At 40.4% G+C, this 22,066-nt stretch overlaps 1 long non-coding RNA gene across 1 annotated transcript in view; it reads right to left on the bottom strand.

Annotated features, from left to right (window-relative positions):
- Positions 1-22,066, bottom strand: part of LOC138738427 (uncharacterized) — a 41,131-nt gene that overhangs the window by 5,471 nt on the left and 13,594 nt on the right. Inside the window, exon 2 of the long non-coding RNA XR_011341542.1 lies at positions 2,923-3,162. This is a non-coding gene — a long non-coding RNA (uncharacterized lncRNA). The remainder of the gene's footprint in view (positions 1-2,922; positions 3,163-22,066) is intronic.

The raw sequence follows: 22,066 nt of genomic DNA, 5'->3' as shown, positions 1-22,066 counted from the left end.
ATCACAAAGCACTGATGGCATAGGGATTATTTAAAGTGGTATGTGAGTGGAAAGAAAAAGGTTGAGAACCAGTGCTCTAGATTCAAACATAGTTTCTTTTCTTTTGCTATCAGACTCTTGAAAGAACTTTCTGTGAGTAAAAGATAATGCCTCGCCCGCTTTACAGTAACTGTACTTTTCTCTTTACCATAACTTGCATTTTTTTGTTTTGCATGACACTGCATTTTGTCTTATTGTAACACAAACCCTAGCACTCTTGTTTTTATTCTTGCTCTACTTACTGTACTCTGGATAGGATGCTTGTCTGGACAGCTCGTAAAGCAAAGTTTTTGACTGCATTTTGGTATGTGATAAAGTATTCACTGTGGACCTTGCACCACTTCAACTGTACTTTCCCAATCTCTGTAACACTATATTCTGCACTTTTATTTTGTACTGCCTGTTGGACATGAATGAATGAACTTACCTGGCTAGAACGCAAAAACACAATCTTTTATTGTATCTCAGTATACGGGACATTAATGAACAATTCAAAAACAAAATATGGTCAGGACCGCTGACAACAAGGATTGTAATGCAACAGAGAAAATGATTCAAGTGAAATTTTCAAGTTTATTATGTAGTACTGAAAGGTGAAATATATCGAGGAATATGAAATGCTGTTCTTCAGGCTTACTCTGGACCTTGTAATAGCACAGGAGGTTACAGTCAGAACGAGAGGCAAAGGGAAGGATCAAGGCCACTCCCTGGGGACTGAATTCTGCAAATCTACATTTGGATTTCCTCTATACAGGAGACTTACCACGGGCACTGTGCACTAGACTGGAGGGAGTCACAAGACGGTTTAGGACCCTCAAAAAGTTGGTAGCAAGGGATAAAGAAAAAGAATAGGCATGGTATTTCCGACAGTTGCATGGAAAGTGATGTGAGCCGAGGAGTGATTGGTGTAGATTGAAATCAAGGAATGGAGAGCTGAAAGGGAAGAGGGGAAGATGCAGTGGATGCTGAAATTTTATTATAGGTGGTTAAAACTGAAAAGAATCAAACTATCAAACGTGGAGACTAGTAGATGAATGATAAGTATTAGAGCAATTCTGTTCTTGCTCTGGATGGATGGGAATAAGAACATGATGAGATTCTCCTCTGCACAGGTAGGGGAGCCACAGTTCAGGAAAAAATATCTTAGAGGCACTGGGAAGATTAGCCACCAGAGCAGATACAAGGGAGATATTGGAACCTGCAAGAGATAGTGGAGTCCTGACATCAGGCAACATAGGTAACATACTGTCTAGGTTATTGTTATCTACAGTTTCATCCTTTTATTATTCCATCAAACAGAGTCAATCATTTTCCCTGATGTATTAACAATAACAATAATTTGCATTAATATTGTTTTAACATGAAACTAATATTAAACAGCTCCATAGATCCTTTATCATAAGGAGATATGAATAATGTTGTGGTAAGTTCACTTAAAGGGATGCATTTTAAGACTTAACTAAAAGGACAAATAGTAGAGAGGTAGGGAAATATTCCAAAACTGTGTATAGGAAGCTGTAAAAGAGAGTAATGATTACAAGATTAGAATCATAGAAATTCAGGGATCTCCATGAGTTATAATTTGATCAGTACTAAGCACATATTTGCTCCGTGTTGCAATTTTTCTACTTTCTCCTTCTTCAGCCCTCTGGGAAATCTCCATTTTTGTGATTTCTGACAGGAATCAGTTTTGGCACAAGAACACAAATGATTTTTTCACCTAATAGTGATCAATTATAGCCACAAATGCAGCTTGGTTACTGCTCTTCACTTAATTTTTTAAAAAAGCTTATCTTATAGAGCTCTAATCAATCCTGTGAGATAGTCTGACATCCTATCTTGGTGACATTCGACGTTGCATTTACTATTAAGTCATCAAAGAAGCTTGTCTTGCATGTTTGAGCAATAAAATTAGATCATGTTCACACAAATGAAGGCTTATGCATAATTTGTTTCAAAATCAACCCTATCCAATACGCACATTGCAGAAATACAAAACATCATTATGCCAATGAATTGAATTTTGTTCTATCACTATCTTACATTAATGGGGCACAATCAAATAGTTCAGCCCTCTTTTCAAGGCTGTAATTTAAAGTAGGAACATGTAATTAAATTGCTTGGATCAAAACATATGTATCCAAAAGGAACTGGTTCAAAAGTGTATATTCCCCCATAAATCAAATGCACCACAAATGGAATTGACTGATTAACTTGCACATTAGAGCAGTTTTGTTTATTCCAGAGAAAAGACTACTGGTGTATTCTTAAGCACCTCATTTTCATATTCTAATGGCTTTGGAATACAGTCGGTAGCTCATTTTCAAATAATTTAATGATTTGTTGAAGGATAGAATAATTTCTTCGTATTCTTGGAGCAGATACGCTGAACATTTTACATGGCTCCACCTGGAATATCATCTTTTGATTAACTCCCTTGAAAGGTGATCAGCTGGTTTTAAAGGTTCTAATGTACCATTACATCTGTAACCAATTTTATGACATTTAAAAACTACTTCAAAAGCATCTACATTCATCTGGTTGTCCAATGTTATTAGAGTGATTCAGCTTTTCTTTTAAATATACTTCTGATTTTCTCCTCCCTGTGCTGAAATTACTGAATTATGCATGTCATGCTGGTGTTGATTTTTGAACATCCCTGAAAGTCATTGTCCAAATGCAATTTTTCATATGTGAACATAATTCATGACTTCAATAGATTATTCTATATGAAATGCTTCATGCTGAATGTTAATTTTGTTTTGGCTTAAATTTACAAACATTAAGTATAATTTCCTTGCTTTACCTTAAAATATACACTCATATACTAATTTAACAAATTATAAGGTTTAAATATTACACATTTTGATTTGATGACATTACCTGGACCAGTCTGCAATTTTAATTGTGGCCTGAGCCATTGTGATTTCCTTTCCTGTCAGCTGGAGGGGAGTGTCATATTGAAATAAATCATTTAAGGAATGGTTTGCATCTCCTCTGCACCTGAGTCCATCTTGCTTCTCTTAAAATCTTCCTAAAATTCCCTCCTTTTCATGTATTTTTCCAATCAGTGAGCTGAGTAGCTCCCACTGCAGGAACCTCTGCTTCCAGTTTCCCAATGTTCTGAGGATATACAAGAGCATAAGAAATAGGACTGTCAAGAACACTCTGCCTTTCCACAGATCATGACTTCATGACTGATCTGACCATTAACAATTCCAGAGACTTGCATTTTCCCCATAACCCTTAATTTCCCTACGATGCAAAAATCTGTCTTAAATATGTTTAATGAGGCAGCCACTACTGCTTCCTTGGGGAAGAATTCTGCAGATTTTCTGTGCGAGGCACATGTGGGAAGGGATCAAGACTATAATGGATCACAAGTCAACCTTGTGAGTTAAGGATAATGACGCCTCCCTTCCAGATAGACTGAACACCTTCTATGCACGGTTTGATGAGAAGAACAGGATGATGTCCACATCTCCCTGATGAACAGGCCCCCTGCATAGCCATGGCTGAGGTGAGGAGAACCCTATACAAGGTGAACCCACACAAGGTGACGGAACCAGACAATAGACCTGGTCGAGTACTGGAGGACTGCACAGACCAAGTGACAGAGATCTTCACTGACGTCTTCAAAACCTCACTGCAGGAGTCCATTGTTCCCACAGTGTTCAAGACAGACACCATCATCCTGGTACCAAAAAGGACGACAATAACAGGCTTCGATGATTATTGCCCTGTGATACTGACCTCTACCATTATGAAATGCTTCGAGCGTTGGTGATGGAATGCATCAAAGCACACTGCCCAGAGACGATGGACCCATTTCAGTTTCCCTATGGAATAAACCGTTCCACAGACAATGCCAAAGCCTTGTCACTTCACTTCATCCTAACCCTCATGGAGAACAATGCCTCATATACCAGGCTAGTGTTCATTGACTTCAGCTCAGTGTTTAACATGTTCATTCCCTAGAGGCTAGTGGAGAAGTTGTCCTCATTGGGACTCCACATGCCTCTCTGTTACTGGATCCTGGACTTCATAATGAAAAGACCACAGTCTGTCCAGGTAGGTAGCAGAATGTCAAGCACCGTCACGATGAGAACTGGCACTCCTGTTCACACTACTGACCCACGACTGCATCACCAGATCCAGATCCAACAATGTCATCAAGTATGCCCACAACAGTAGTCGGCTTCATCAGCAACAACAATGTGTCGCACTGCAGAGAAGAGGTGTAAAATCTCGTGAAATGGTGCAAGAGTAACAAACCTGAGTATTAATGTGAACAAGATGAGGAGATGATCATGGACTTCAGGAGGACAAGGAACAAGGACCCTCCACTACACATCAACAGCTCTGTAGTAGAAAGAGTGGAGAGCACCAAATTCCTTGGAGTTCACTTAACTAGTGACCTATCATGGGGACTCAACATCTCCTCACTTGTCAGGAAGGTGCAACTATGACTGTACTTCATTTATTTGTTAAGATGAAATACTTGTCCTGCATATGTAATGTTTGTCTGTATGTGAGTTATGTCTGGTTGTGTGTCTGCGTCAATCAGATGACAATAAACTTGACTTGATTTATCACTCTCAGTGAGAAGCAGTTCTCCTCATCTGTCTTAAATCTACTCCCTAAAAGCTTTTGTCTCACCTAACAATGGAAACAACAACATTCCTGCTTCTATCTTGTGATGCGGGTTGAAAGAACCAAAGACTTGTTGATCCAAACCAAGGCTTTTATTAACTAAAAGACTGGAGGATATCACAAGTAGGTCGACCAGTCCAGAATGACCTGGTCTGACTAGGAGGTGATCTCCACATTTTCTGGTGCCATGCAACAGTTCACTGTTCCCTTGGAGTTTATAACCCCTCACGTCCACTGCCTTTCTTGGGCCCAGACTCTGCGGTCACAGGATTTTAAAATAAACCACTGCTGGCTCCTTTAACATTGATAGTTGGACTGGGCGGTAGAACCCTGCGAAGAACCGCTGTGTCCCCGATCCCCACTTTCCCTGGGTCCACATCAGTACTGCCATTATTGCAGTTCCGACAGTGATGGCATTTTTTTTTTAGTTAGCGCAGCACCATTACAGCACGAGTGACCGGAGTTCGAATCTAGTGCTGTCTGTGAAGAGTTTTTATGTTCTCTCTGTCTCTGCATGGGTTTCTTCTATGTTCTCTGCTTACCTCCCACATTCTAAAGACATATGGGATTAGTAGGCTAATTGGTCACATGGGTGTATTTGGGTGGCGCAGGCTAGTGGGCCGGATGGTCCTATGACCATCTAAAATTAAAATTAATATGGCAGGCTTCAGAAATGATGCACGGATGTTCCTACCTTGAACTGCACTGAAACCAAAAAAGGTCATTAGTCCTCAGTGTGAAGCGTTTTTGTAACCATGTCAATAGATAATCGTCTTATGAAGTCATCCAGAAGAAGATATCATATTTATGCAAGACATGCCATCACTTGCAGGTCAATTGAATTGATAATTAGTTTTTTTAAAGTAATACCTGGACTATTCTGGAGATGTTTTAAAGAGCAGAGCATATAACAACATGCAGTTGCCTGCTACATCATCCATAGCCTGGCAATTAGGAAACCTCAGCTGCTGACAGCAGAGTGCGACCAGAGGTGATGATACCAGTGGAGGAAGAACAATAGGAAGAAGATCATAAAAGGAGAACATTTTGTGAATTCACGTTTGACTGGTCAGGGACAAAATGATAATGAATGGTTGTGAATTGGTAATAAGTCTGAACAGATACATTAGCCCTTAGAGATGAAGTAATCCCTTCCACTTGGAACAATACATTCCAAAATCAGTACAGTAGCAGGTAATAATCACCTATTTGCTGGTGCCGAGAACCAGGGATCACATCTCATAACAAGGAGTCAGCATTAGGGCAGATATGAGAAGATCCTTCATCCATAGAATAGTAAATCTTTGGAATTCTCCTTCCAAATCAATTGAATTTTAAAGGATAAAGGTTTTGTATAGAAATATGTTGCTGAGGTAAAATATACTGAAGAGAAGTACAGGCCATTGGTAGTTGGACTGGGCAGTACTGATTCTATTTCTTATATTCTTGTATCTCATTTAAATGAAATTCTAAGACAAAATCCAATGATATTGGATACATCTAATTTTAATTTAGACATACAGCATGAACCCATGCCGCCCAATTATACCCATACAACCCTGGTACATTTCTGAACAGTGGGAGGTAACCAAAGCACCCAGAGGAAACCCATGCAAACATGGGGAGAATGTACAAATTCCTTAGACGGCGCTGGATTCAAACCTCGGTCTCTGGTCCTGTAACAGTGTTGCGCTAACTGCTAAGCTAACCGCGCCACCCTAAAATTGGGTTTGTCCACGATTTGAATCCTGGACCTCTTGTACCTGAAACAAAAATCGTATTAACGAACCAGAAATATTTCATACCATTATCCATCTCACTGCTGAATTCTCCGATCATTTTATCTTTTTGAGACCATTGCTGATCAGAAATTGAACTAAGATGGTGATGAATTTAGACTGACTAGTGAAGGCTGGAAAAATATGTGGTAAGTAACTCAACTCCTGATCTCTCAATGGGCATCCATCATCTACAAGACGCAAGTCAGGAATATTATTGACTTGTTTGGGTAAATGCAGTTCTCCTGCGACACTCAATCTGTTATGCTCAAACTCACGAATCCATCTTCAATACCACATGATAATCTAACAAACCCCAGAACCGGAAAGGACAAATGACATGACTTCACACCAGCTGCACTAAAAACACAATGCTGGAGAAACTCAGCCGGTTAAACAGTGAACTTTATATATTGCTAAGATTGAGAAACATCACCAACGTTTGGGGCTTGAGCCCTTCAGCAAGGTGGAACCTTGTTTCCAATACACATCCTGGCTTGGAACTTTATTGTTTATTGCTGGAAATTCCATGGAACCACTGTTCCTTCTCAGCTGTGTGCGTGTGCACACGTTTTGCAACCAGCTCACAAAGGAAATTAATGTGCGCACAAAAATAAGGTAATTAATAATTATATTTATTGAAAATAATCTCTGAGCTAACTGTTTCTGTTAACTAGTTAGTTGATTTTACAAATACCACATTTGCACATCACTAATTTATGCCACCTCACCTTTCCTGTTCCGGTCTGTGAGGTCATGATCATTCAGCTGTGAGAAATATTTATGTCTGATTCGGAAACAGGAGTTAGCTCTTTGTATTATCGTGATGGGAAAGTTGCTGGAGAATTTTCTAGTGGAAAGAAGTGGGATAATATTTTTGAAGTGTCATTTGGCAAACAAATCGTATTTTTGAAGCATCATTTGGCAGGCAAATCGCATTTGGACGGTGTACAAAAGCTCAGGCAACAAAACCCGTCAGTACCTGCTACAGGAGAGTTACACGTTGCGTGAGAGCAAGAGCAAAAACGATCAAACCTAGTGGAGATCAAAGTTCTTATCAACAGTATGTTGTTTGCTGTTAAAATAAGTAACTATTTACATTCAGTTCAACACATTAATGAACATATGGAACAGTATGTTCAACTCCCAGACAAAAATGATGCGTTTAAATTTCTGGAGGGTATCAACTATCTGGTTGAGAAAGACATGTTTGAAGAAATAGAATCAGCTGATTTTCACACGTTAACAGTTGATGAAACCACAACAAATATCTCATTCTGTACTTCATATTCAGACATAAAGATTGTGCCATGGATAAAACGTTTTTGGCGGAATAGTTCTAATGCAGGCATGCAATGCTTCTTCTATGGTTTCAGAGATCAAGTGGTTTTATGAAGAGAAGAAATGACCTCCATAAAATGGTGATGTTTACGTCTGATGGTGCATCAGTAATGTTGGGCAGAGTTAATGGTGTTGCAGCAAGACTAAAACAGATATTCCACAATTAGTTCAGCAACTTTTTAAAAAATACTTTATTTTTCAATTTTTTTCATAAATACATTCATACACTTTGCAAACACTTAAATACTTCAAATATATATTAAATATTTACAGAAAAATTTCCCTCCTTTTTCCCTCCCCCACCCCAATATAAGAATATAACTTTCATACCATTAAAGCTATAATTTCTTTCATAATTTTTTTTGGGGGGGATTATCACGTCTTTACATACCTTGAAGGGTCAGATTTACAATTGGACTCCTACATAATCTAAGGATGGTTACCATATCTTAATGAAAGTGTCATATTTATATTTAAAGTTATAAGTGATTTCCTCCATGGGTATACAACTATGCATCTCCCTGGCCCATCGAGCAATAAGTAGGGGAGAGTCGGACTGCCAAGTGATTGCATCTTGGCCACAGCCAGGGCTACCTTAACAAAATAGATTTGAAGTTTAGACAATTTGCTGCTCACGTCCATAAGACTGCCCTGAAAGCAGAGTTCCGGGTCATATGTGAAGGTCACTCCTGTTACTCTTTTTAGTGTTTCAGCAATATCATGCCAGAATGACCATGTGGAATGTATAAAGGTTCCAACTTTGATGCCTCATCTAAAGCACATTTCAGATATTTCAGATTTTGATTTATGTAATTTTTATGATGTGAGATATAAGTGATGTAAAAAATTATATTGAACCAATCCATATCTCGCATTAATCATTGAAGTTATACTGTCCAAACACCAGTCAGTCCAGCATTCCTCTGACTCCCACCTCTCCTTCGACCTTTGAAGGCCTGTCTTAACATTTCTGCCTTGGATAGCAGAATACATCCTGGTTATGAATTTAGGTGCACTTCCCAATCAAAGCATCCCCTCCACTTTGTTACTTTTTTTTAAATTTTTTATTTTTCACACCATAAACCACATTAACCATGACACATACTTTTTCCTTTTCAAATATATACAGTGCCATTTTCTCCCCCCCCCCTCCCTTCTCCCATCCCACCCTCTCTACCTCCCCCCTCCCGTCCATTTAAAGTATAAAATCTAGGATACATTAAACCAGTCAAACAATGTTGTCATTCAATAAAAATAAACAAGAAATTCCACTGAGTCAACCCTCCACTTTGATACTTGAAGGTAAGGCCATTGTGGGACCCCATCTCTCTCACACAAAGGACTTCAACTGAAGAAAGCAGTAGAAGGTTCCATTTGACAGATTATTTTTCTGTTTTAATTGTTCAAAAGACATAAGTAGCCCTTCTTCAATATGTTAAATACCTTACTCATGCCAAATATTAAAAATTTTATTGCCCAAGTTCATGGGCAATAGTTTGTTCTGGCACAGTGGTGCTTTAGATGATATCCCCACTTTTTTTCCAATGCTCTCATTAATCTTATTTGTTATTAATTTGACATTAATGAAATCCTTCACTGTCCTTTCTCTCATAGTATGTCGGTTAATTTAGATTCATGATGGAGAATTCCCTTCTTCAAAAAAGGAGAGGAACCTTGCCTGGGATGCTAAATAATATATTGTGGTGAAGTATTCTATACTGAGCTACTATAGACATCAGTGTACACAGTATCAAATTGATGTATACACTGTGGAGTCTAGTGCAAGACTGACACCTCCAGGCTTGCATGCTGGGCTTATATACAGCACTGTTTCTGTCACATGAACAGGAAGTGACATAATCAGTGATGTCATCAGCCCAGATAAAAACCTGTGTTGGATGAAGGTCAATTTCCCATGTTTTCCACGGCATGTCTGGTAATTTGGGAGCCGGTTCGCTTGCTGGTAAGTGGGTCACCATAATTTTTTTTTACTATGGCAATCTTAATTCTCCCATCCTATATTCCCACATCAGTTTTTCCATAGTGATTCAAGGTACTTCGTTATTCCAAAGAAATTGTTTTATATAACCTTTAAGTATCTTAATGGATTGAAAGCAGTATTGCAGTCTTGGCATCACTTTCATTTTCAAACAATTAACTCTTCCAATTAAAGTAATAGGCAAATCTCTCCATCTTTGTAAGTCCTCCTCTATTTTCCCAAGCAAGGGGAGATAATTAAGTTTGTATAAATTTTGTAGTGTAGTGGCAGCTACACTGCTAACTGAAGGATCGCACAACCAGACGGGTTGAGTTCAGTGAGCAAAACTGATTTATTGCAGGGTGCCTGGCTGGTCTTATACTCCCAGCCCGGACCTAGCTGAGAACCGCACTGGGGGGCCCCTACGTCACTGGGGCATCACATGGGTCACCAAGCGCGGGCTTCTGAGCCCGGTGCCGAGGTTGGGAGGAAACCCTTGACGGTGCCATTTTGGCCAGCTGTCCCACCGCGTGCATGACAAGTGGGGCCAGTTCACCCACCTAATGGCGTACTGTCACACAGCTCGTCCCCCCCACCCCCAGAACCAGCGCCAATGTCATTTTTTGCTGGGCGGTCTTGCTTCTTGGGTTGGGCCACAACTATTGGTTCGGTGGGGTCGAGGTGGGCTGGCTTTAACCTGTCCACAGTAAACAGTTCCCTCTTACCCCTGATGTCCAGTGTGTTGATCTTAAATGACTTTGTATGGCCCTTCATATGGTCTTTGTAGAGGTGCTGTGGATGGGCCCGGTCTGATAAAAATGTACTCTGCGGAGTACAGCTGGCTGGGGACTAAGAGGCCCGTGTGCCGTGTCTGGGTGGCAGTGGGGGTGTGAAGGAGTCCAACTGGGCCCGGAGGTGGGGAAGTAGACCTTGCGGTGACTGCTGGGGGTTATGAGGTGCCTTGACGAACTCACCAGGTAGAGCTAGCAGTGCACTGTAGACCAGCTTGGCTAATGACGCCTTTAGGTCTTCTTTGGGTGTCGAGCAGATGCCCAGGAGCACCCAAGCCAGCTTGTCCACCCAGTCGGAGCCGGTGAGGTGGGCTATAAGTGCCGAATTAAGGTGGCGTGGCAATCGCTCGACTAGCCCATTGACCTCTGGGTGATAAACCGCGATGTGATTTAGCTTGATCCCCAGCGCAAAGGTGAACTGGGAGCCCCGATCACTGGTGAGGTGGTTCGTGACACCGAACCGGGCAACCCAACCGTTCAAAAGCGCTCGGGAGCTGGAGTCCATGGAGGCAACTGGCATCGGGATCGCCTTGGGCCAATGAGTGGTGCGGTCTACCGCTGTGAAAAGGTAACGGTTACTTCAGAAGACGGTTAAGGATCCAACGATGTCCACATGTATGTGGCTGATCTGTTCACGGATGTGTTCAAAATCTTGTACGGGCGCTCTGGTGTGCTTGTGTACCTTGGAAAGCTGGCAATGGGTGCAGGTTCTGGTCCAGTCCGCAATCTGCTTCTGAAGCCCATGTCAGACGAAACGTTCTGCCACCATACAGACCATGGACCTGATGGAAGGGTGGGAAAGGTCATGGATATGGTGGAAGACTTGCTTGTGCCACTGCTGGGGACTCACTGGTCGTGGGGTGCCCATGGAGACATCGCACAGGACGGTGCCCTCACCGTGAGAAGTTGGGAGGTCCTGGAAATGCAGGCCCATGATGGCAGTCCTGAAGGCCCGCGTCTCCTTATCTGACTTCTGGTCCAGGGTGAGCTGGTCGAAGTCAAGGCCGGGTGTCGGTGCACAAATGGCTGGTCATGAGAGTGCATCAGTGATCACATTGTCTTTCCCCGCCTTGTGCCGAATGTCGGTGGTGAACTCCGACACGAAGGAGAGGTGATGCTATTGGCGGACTGACCAGGGATCTCTTGCCATAGCGAGCGCCTGAGTGAGGGGTTTGTGGTCGGTAAAAATGGTGAAAGGCCTCCTCTCCAAGAAATAGCAGAAATGACGCACCGCCAGGTACATGCCCAGCAACTCATGATCGAAAGCGCTATACTTGCGCTCTGGCGGGTGAAGAAGTCGGCTAAAGAATGCCAGTGGTTTCCATTGTCCGTTCAGCTGCTGCTCCAGGATGGCGCTGACGGCCGTGACAGAGGCATTGACGGAGAGCGCCATATGCAGGTCGGTGCATGGGTGGACGAGCAGGGTACCCTTCGCAAGGGCATCTTTCGTAGCTTCGAATGCCCTGCTGGCCTCTGGAGTCCAGGCGAGTGTCTTGTCTTTGGCTGCGATGAGGGAGAAGAGCGGCTGCATGATGTGCGCAGCGCCTGGAATGAAGCGGTTATAGAAATTGACCATACCCGTGAACTCCAGTAGCCCCTTGAAGTTGTCCGGGCATGGGAACTCCCTGACTGCAGCAACCTTCATAGCGGCAGGTATAGCTCCTTCGGCCATGATGGTATGGCCCAGGAACTGCATGGACTTTTTCCCAAACTGGCATTTGGCCGGATTGATCGTTAGGCCAAAGTCGGCCAGTCAGGAGAAGAGGGTACGCGGTGAGACTTGTGTTGTGCCTGGTCCCTGCTGGCGACAAGCATGGCGTCCAGGTAAATGAATACGAAATTCAAATCCCTGCCCACTGTGTCCACTGTGTCTATAAGGTGCTGGAAGGTCTGGGTGGCGTTCTTGAGCCCGAATGGCAGGCGTAGGAACTCGAACAAGTCAAAGGGGGTGATGATGGCCATTTTGGGTATGTCCTCGGGGTGCACCGGGATTTGGTGATACCCATGCGCCAGGTCGATCTTGGAGAATACCCTCGCGCCATGCAGGTTGGCCGCAAAGTCCTGGATGTGAGGGATCGGGTTACGTCAGGTACTGTCGCGTCATTAAGCCCTCGATAATCTCTGCAGGGGTGCCAGCCACCGAACGCTTTCGGGAGCAGGTGGAGTGGTGAGACCCAAGCTCCTGTAGATGCGAGAACTCTTCCTTCGCTATCTGGAGCTTATCCGGTGGGAGCTGGCGTGGTTTGGCATGAACCGACGGGCCTTGGGTGGGGATGTAATGAAATACCCTGTGGCGGAGAACTGTGGCTTGAGGAAGGACGGGAACTCATCCAGGATACACTGGAACTTGTCCTTGGGTGTGCTGACTGTGGCCATCTGCGGCTGCGCTGTGTGCTCCTGTTGAGGTGAATGGATTGGAAGGTACAGGCATCTAACAGTGGCCTACCTCGAATGTCGACCAGGAGTCCATGGGCGATGAAGAAATCGACACCCAGGAAGGCGATTGGGAGGGACGAAACAATGAACCTCCACAAGAACTTATGGTGGCCGATCTGGAAGTGGACGGTCTTGTCTCCATACGATTGGATCTCCGTCGAATTAGCTGCATGGAGGGGAGGTTTTTGAGGCTGGTTTCAGGACTCGATGGCTGTGGCCGGGATGATGCTCTTAATTCCACCCTTACTCCTTTCTTCCCTTTCTTTCCCTTCTTAGTTCTTACCTATACTCTATTTTTTATATATATATACACACACACACACACACACACACACACACACACACACACACACACACACACACACACACACACACACATATATATATATACCTACATACACAAACATATGGTTTGTTGTCATTTTTGTTCTTGTTACATCTCTTCATCTCTCTGTCTGTTTTGTAGTTGTTCTGCAAATTTTCGTGCTTCTTCCGGGTCCGAGAATAGTCTGTTTTGCTGCCCCGGAATAACTATTTTAAGTACTGCTGGGTATTTTAACATAAATTTATAATCTTTTTTCCATAGGGTCATTTTTGCTGCATTAAACTCCTTCCTCTTCATCAGGAGTTCAAAACTTATATCTGGATAGAAAAAAATTTTTTGACCCTTGTATTCCAGTGGTTTTTTGTCTTCTCTTATTTTCTTCATTGCCTTCTCCAATATATTTTCTCTTGTTGTATATCTTAGGAATTTTACTAGAATGGATCTTGGTTTTTGTTGTGGTTGTGGTTTAGGGGCTAATGTTCTGTGTGCCCTTTCTATTTCCACTTCTTCCTGTAATTCTGGTCTTCCTAGGACCCTGGGGATCCATTCTTTTATAAATTCTCTCATATTTTTGCCTTCTTCATCTTCCTTAAGGCCCACTATCTTTATATTGTTTCTTCTATAATAATTTTCCATTATATCTATCTTCTGAGCTAACAGCTCTTGTGTCTCTTTAACTTTAATTCTTCTAATTTCTTTTTTAAGTCATATACTTCCATTTCTATGGCTGTTTCTCGTTCTTCCACCTTGTCTACACTTTTTCCTATATCTGACATGATCATCTCTAATCTATTCACTTTTTCTTCTGTTCTTTTTATTCTTTTTATTTCACTGAATTCTTGTGATTGCCATTCTTTTACTGTTTCCATATATTCTTTAAAAAAAATATATCCATGTACTTGCCCTTCCCTTCATCTTCCATTTCTCTGTGTTCTTCCTCTTCTTCTGAGTCCACTCCAGGATCTGTGTCCTTTACCTCTGTCTCTTCTGGTTTTCTTGTTGGGTTGTTTGTTTTATTTTGTTGGGTATTTTTGGTCTTCTTATTTTTATTAGAAATGTCTTGATGTTGGTCTTCTTCCTCTGGGTTGGTCATCTGTTGTTTCTTTGATTTCTTATTTTTACTCTCTTCTTTCTTGCTCTCGTTATTTTCTATGTTTTCCTCTTGCTGTTGTGTTGTAGTTGCCTGTTTCAGCTGTGGAGATCGACTCATCAGCTGGTCGCCCTCCCGTCAGTGTTATTTTTGTCTTGCGCATCGCGCATGCTTGAATCCTCGCGCATGCACGGTTGCGCACTTTTGTTTGACTCCGTGAGCCATTTTTGTAGTCCCGAATTCGGGGCTTCGACTGACCTCAGGGAGCAGGCTTCTCTCTCCACGTCGGGCCTCCTCGTACAGGTAAGGCCTTCACCTTTTTCTTCCGACGTCTTTCCTTCTTCTTTTCTTCCCGTTGTTTTTGGTTTTTCTTTCTTCGCTGCCATTTTCTCTACACTTTTACTTTCACTTTGTTATGGTTTTTATGTTTGTGCCTTTACTTTTTCTCTATCTTTTTTTTACTTTTCTGGAGAGGGCTGGAGTTCCCCCACCGGCCACTACTCCATCACGTGACTCCTCCCGGTGGGGTGGATCCTTGATCAATGCTACTGCTCTTCGATGGCAGTGTTCCCTCTAGATGTTCTTGATGGTGGGGAGGGTTCTGTCTGTTTTGTTCTGGACTTCACGCTCAGGGGTATTGGTGTCACCATACCAGACCGTGATGCAGGCAGACAGCATATTTTCCACCACACAGCTATAAAAATTTTCCGGCATTTCCAATGATATACCAAACCTCTGCAAACTCTTGAGGAAATAGAGTCGCTGACCTGCTTTCGTACAATGACATTAGTGTGTAGGGTCCAGGAAAGATCCTCTGAGATAGTGAGTCCCAAGAACTTACTCCAACTCTGATCCCCCAATAATCACTCCCTTCTGAATGCTGATGAATCTCTCTCATTTTATCCAACCCACTATCGTGCAAATTGTAGGTGGTGGTGTTGTCATACCCAGCCATGCATTCCATAATTTAAAATAAATCCTTGCTCCATCTTAGTTCTCCTCTAACCTTCCTTCTGCTGCTAATTAATGCGACTCAAACAAATGAACAATTATGTAAATACATTTAATCAGGTCCAAAAACAGACATTTATTGATACATCTCACCCTTTGCACACCTGTCTTCCACATGTCTTTGCCTGCACACAGTTTCTGAAGTAGCTGGCAGACTTATCTGAAGTATGGTCATTTCCACTACTACAGTAAACTGTCAATAATGGCTAGGACATAATATATTTAACAGCAAAATATTACATTAATGGCCCTAGTGGAACATTAGTGGTGTAATCATGAGTTCTGCCATACTGAGAATGGACAGCTCGATCATCTGCCATTTCAGACAGAGGCTGATTAACCATTAGGCTGAGTAGGCCGAAGCCTAGGGGCCCGGAAGTTAAGGGGGTCCGTCACAACCATTGGTACACCAATAAAACGACTTGCCAATATGGGCTCACATTACTCTCAGTGATCCTCCACAAACTCTTTCAAATATCTAATGTTTCAAAAGTAGCTGTTGAATGAACAAAGGACAAAACGAGATACAAGATGTCAGCAATTGGCCTATTTACCATAGCACTGTAAAATAGACAGGTGTTTGACCTTGATTGTGTGAGCTCAACTCATGTCCTTCTCAAACAAAAAAAGGTATGAGAAGATGTCTCTAAAACTGACCTAAATCAGCAAATTTTTTACACAGGAAGTAATGCGAGCTACATTGAACCCATTGAACTCTCACAGCCCTTCTTTTTTCAGAGAGAGAGAGAGAGAGAGCGAGCGAGAGAGCGAGAGAGCGAGAGAGAGAAAACGAACTTCTTGGCACCATGACATTTTCCAGGAGCGCATTGGCTGCACTAAGATGGAACATTTATGGGGAAAGGTAGCAGATACCTGATACGAAATAGTGAGACGATGCCCGGAGCCTATTGCCGGTGTGTACTGTAAGTACGGAAACTTGGAGGTGTTTAACAAAGGTAGGTTGATCAATTTAATCAGCTTAGGACGGAAAGGTATGCGAGTGAAATGAATTGAAACGATGTTAATTCAGTGCATTGAGTTTAGATGGTGCAGGGTAATGAAACTGGGACGGAGGGAGGGTCTGTTAACCCTGTTGAGGCAAGAGGCCGCTCTTCCTTGAGAGAATTTCATTCCCGCCTGAATCATACTGGTAATGACAATAAGCAATGACTGATGGGGTGGGTGGTGGCTCTGAACCCAGGGGTATCCAGCTCTTGAGTAGATCATTAGACCCGCCACATCGTGTGGGCATTAGTATCCTCCAATTAACCTACATGAGTATGAAGGGGCAGTCTAACACAGTGGTTCTCAACCTTTTTCTTCCCACTCACATACCACTTTAATTATTCCCTATGCCATAGGTGCTCTGTGATTAGTAAGAGATTGCTTAAGGTGGTATGTGGGTGGGAAGGGAAGGTTGAGAATCACTGCTCTAGAGCCAATTGTTATAGAAATATTTTGCTTGAGAAAAATTGTTATTGGCCCATTTCCTTTGGAATTATGAAACCATGCACATAACGAGTCAATGAGGTACGAATAAAATAGTGGTTTTCAAACATTTTCTTTCCACCCACATAACACCTTAAGCAATCCTTTACGAATCACTGATGACCAATGGCATATGGAATACTTAAAGTGGTATGTGAGTGGAAAGAAAAAGGTTGAGAACCACTGGTACCATCTATGTTGCATGGGTTCTCAAGAATGCGGGGTCTAACTTGAGGTATTTAACTTTGAAATTGTTCAAAGTACAAATGATGTTTCAAGTACAACTTGAAGAGCGAGACATGCAGGAGACTCTGAAATCCGAGGCTAATCAACATTACCTGCTGGTGGGTGCTGTGGGGTAGAGGGGCAAGGCCTTACTAAAGCTCAGTTTACTAAAGCCTGGGTGGTACTTAACCCACCACTGGTTTCAGGGGCTCACTTATTCTAGTAATCTGTTTTATGATAGATTGTTCAACAATAGACCTTTTGAAGAAGATTGAAAGAGTGCAAAGAATATTTACAAGGATGCTGCTGGGACTCTTTTATAATTTTTTTTCATACTATGAACCATATCAACCAAAATATGTACAAATGTTTCTCATTAAATTTACATAGTGGTCTTTTCTCCCCTTTTTTTCCTCTTTCCCTCCCTCCCCTCTACCCACCCCCTTCCAAAACCCATAATCAACATATACAATACAATAAAACCATAAAACAATATTTTCACACAAAGGAAAATAAACAAGAAAAATGCATCATCTATTTATTACACACTGAATCTAGTTGTTTTGTCTTCTTATCATTTTCATTCTCATTTTAGGGGATTGAGGTCGTAGGCAAGTTTTCTCTGATATGTTCCATGTATGGTTCCCAAATTTGTTCAAACATTGTGACTTTATTTTTTAAATTATGTTATTTTTTCCAATGAATACATTTATTCATTTCCATGTACCATTGCTCTATACTCATGCTCTCTTCCATTTTCCAAGTTGACATTATATACTTTTTTGCTATCGCTAAGGCTATCATAATGAATTTTTTTGCACTTTATCCAATTTGAGGCCTAATTCTCTGCTTCTTATGTTACTTAAAAGAAATAGCTCTTTTTTTTTGGAATGTTATTTTTTTGTAACTTTATTTAGTATCTGATTTAATTCTTCCCAAAACGTATTTACTTTCGTACATGCCCAAGTTGCATGAAATGTTGTACCCATTTCCTTCTTACATCTATCCAATAATGTTGAATCCCATTTTTTTTAATTTTTGAGAAGTAATATATACCCTGTGTAACCAATTATACTGTATCATGGATAACCTTGTGTTCTTCATAGTTCCAGAACATAACTTTTCCCATACTTCATTATTTATCTTTGTTTAGATCCTTTCCCCACTTCTGCTTAGGTTTATAGTTTATTTCATTTTCCTTATCTTGAAGCTTAATGTACATGTTGGTTATAAATCTTTTAATTATCATTGTGTCTGTAATCACATATTCAAAGCTGCTTCCTTCAGGTAATCTCAAGCTCTTTCCCAATATATCCTTTAAATAAGCTTTCAATTGATGATATGCAAACATTGAACCATGAGTTATTCCATATTTGTACTTCAACTGTTCAAATGTTAATAAATTATTTCCCAAAAAACAATTTTCTATTCTTTTGATTCCTTTTCTCTCCCATTCTCTAAAGGAAAGGTTGTCTATTGTAAAAGGGATTAGCGGATTTTGCGTCAATAGTAATTTTGGTATTTGATCATTTTTTTTCCTCTCTAAGTGGATCTTCTTCCATGATTTAAGAAAATGATGCAATACTGGTGAGCTTTTATATTGCGCCAGCTTTTCATCCCACTTTTAATGTATATGTTCTGGTACCTTTTCCCCTATTTTATCTAGTTCTATCTTAGTCCAGTCTGGTTTTTCCCTTGTCTGGTAAAAATCTGATAAATACCTTAAATTATAATAATTTATAATAAATTATAAAAACTACAAACCACCTTGATTATACCTCTCTGTTAATTTATCTAACGGTACCCTTGGATTCCTCCCTTTCCACAAGAATTTCCTTATTATTCTCTTTAGTTTCTTAAATAATTTTTCTGTTAAAGGAATTGGTAATGTTTGAAATAAGTATTGTATCCTTGGGAACACATTCATTTTAATGCAGTTTACCCTCCCTATCAACGTTAGCGGTAATTCTTTCCAATGTTCTAAGTCTTCCTGCAATTTCTTTATTCGTGGCTGATAATTTAGTTTGTACAAGTGGCTTAAGTTATTATCTAACTTGATCCCTAGGTATCGGATTGCTTGTGTTTACCATTTAAATGGTGATTCTTTTTAAAATTCTGTATAGTCTGCGTTACTCATTGGCATCACTTCAATTTTATTTGCGTTGATCTTGTACCCCGATATTTCTCCATATTCCTTCAATTTCTTATGTAATTCTTTTACTGATACCTCTGGTTCTGTTAGGTATACTATGATGTCATCTGCAAATAAGCTGATTTTATACTCCTCCTTTATTTTTATCTTTTTTATATTATTTTCAATTCTTATCAGTTCTGCCGAAGGTTCTATTGTTAAGGTGTACAATGAGGGAGATAGTGGACATCCCTGTCTAGTTGTCCTACTTAATTTAAAGTGACTCGATACATATCCATTTACTGTTACCTTTGGCAACGGTCCATTATACAATGCTTTAATCCAATTTATATATTTTTCTGGTAGATTGAACTTCTGTAAAACTTTAAATAAGTAATTCCACTCTACTCTGTCAAAGGCTTTTTTTTTCATCTAGAGCAACAGCCACTGTTGGTTTCTTATTTCCTTGAACTGCATGAATTAGATTCATAAGTTTGCAGACATTGTCCGCTGTTCGTCTTTTGTTAATAAATCCAGTTTGATCTTGTTTTACTATTTTAGGTACACAATCGGCTAATCTGTTTGCTTATAATTTCGCTATTATCTTTTAGTCTGAGTTAAGTAGAGATATTGGTCTATGTGATGCTGGTGTTAATGGATCCTTCCCCGTCTTTGGTATTACTATAATTATTGCTGTCTTACATGAATCTGGCAAGTTTTGTGTTTCTTCTATCTGGTTCATTACTTCCAGGAGAGGAGGAATTAATAACTCTTTAAATGTTTTATAAAATTCTATTAGAAATCCATCCTCTCCTGGTGTTGTTCGGTAGCTTTTTTAATATATCCTGAACTTCCTCTATTTCAAATGGTTTTATTAGTTATACTTGCAATTTCGGCAGTTCAATTTTAGCTAAAAATTCCTCTATTTTATCATCTTTCCCCTCCTTCTCAGTTTGATACAATTGGTCATAAAATTCCTTAAATTTTTCATTAATCTCTGTTGGATTATATGTAATTTGTTTGTCCTTTTTCCTTGATGCCAGTATCGTTCTTTTAGCTTATTCTGTTTTAAGTTGCCAGGCTAATATTTTGTGTTTTTTCTCCCAGTTTGTAATACCTTTGCTTTGTTTTCATTATGTTCTTCTCCACCATGTATGTTTGTAATGTTTCGCATTTAATTTTTTTGTCCACCAATTCTCTCCTTTTCGTTATATCATCCCTTTCTACTAATTCCTTTTCTGTACTTACTATCTCCCTTTCAAACTGCTCTATTTCCCGATTGTAATCCTTTTACATCTTAGTCACATAACTTATTATCTGCCCTCTAATGAAGGCTTTCATTGCATCCAATAATATAAATTTGTCTTTCACTGTGTTTATTTCAAAATATGTTTTAATTTGGCGGTCAATAAATTCCCTAAATTCCTGTCTTTTAAGTAGCATGGAGTTTAACCTCCATCTATATGTTCTTGGTGGGATGTCCTCCAGTTCTATTGCTAATAATAGGGGTGAATGATCCGATAGTAGTCTAACTTTATACTCAGTTTTCCTAACTCTCCCTTGAATATGGGCTGACAACAAAAACTTATCAATGCTTGAGTAAGTTTTGTGCCTACTCAAATAATATGAAAATTACTTCTTTCTTGGGTGTTGCCTCCTCCATATATCCATAAGTTTAATTTCTTGCATTGATTTAACCATAAATTAGGCTACTTTATTCTTTTTACTTGTCTTTTGTCCAGTTTTATCCAATATTGGGTCCAAATTAAGGTTAAAATCCCCTTCTATCAATATATTTCCTTCTGTGTCTGCAATCTTCAAAACAGTATCCTGCACAAACTTTTGATCCTCCTCGTTCGGCGCTTATATATTGAGCAAATTCCAAAATTCTGAGTATATCTGATACTTTATCATTGCATACCTCCCTGCCGGATCTACGATTTCCTCCTCTATTTTGATTGGTACATTTTTGTTAACTAGTATGGCTACACCTCTAGCTTTTGAATTATAGGATGCTGCCACTACATGTTCTACCCAGTCTCTCTTTAATTTGTTATGTTCCGCTTCAGTTAGAAGCGTTTCCTGCACAAATGCTAGATCTATTTTTTTCCTTCTTCAATCAATTTGGTAGCCTTTTTGATTTAATTTGTTTATGTATTCCATTAATGTTTATAGTCATAGAGTTCAACATGGCCATCTTATATACACCTCTTTTCCACCTCTTTGCCACCTCTATCCCCCTTTTCCCCATTTTCATCTCTTAGTTTTCTCTTATTACACTTAATGTACGACAACACATTTAAAACATAAAGTACTGATGTTGCTGGAACTTGAGGAACTGAGTTAAATGGGTTAGGACTTTATTCGCTGGAGTGTGAAATAATGAGAGGAGAGTTGATAGAGTTATACAAAATTATGGGAGCTAGAGATAGAGTAAATTCAAGTAAGCTTTTCCTCCCAGGTTAGGTGAGACCAAAATTAGAGGGCGTGGCTTAAGGGTGAAAGGTAAAATGTTTAAAGGGAACAATTTTTCATGCAGAGTGTAGTGGGGAGTGTGGAACAGGCTGCCAAATGAAGTGGTGAATGTGGGCTCAATTTTGACATGGATGGGAGAGGAATGAAGGGCCAAGGTATGGATGTAGCTCATTGGGACAAGGGAGAACTACATGGGCTGTTTCTGTTCTGTAGTGTTCCATGAAACATCTAGGGTCATAATACTAGAAGTGTGTTAATGTGTGCATTGAATTAATGTAACTGTCATAGTTAAATAACTGGCTCTG

This window comes from Narcine bancroftii, chromosome 7 (assembly GCF_036971445.1).
Source record: "Narcine bancroftii isolate sNarBan1 chromosome 7, sNarBan1.hap1, whole genome shotgun sequence".
In the NCBI taxonomy this organism is placed as follows: Eukaryota; Metazoa; Chordata; class Chondrichthyes; order Torpediniformes; family Narcinidae; genus Narcine; species Narcine bancroftii.
This window is presented reverse-complemented; position numbering and strand designations above follow the sequence as displayed.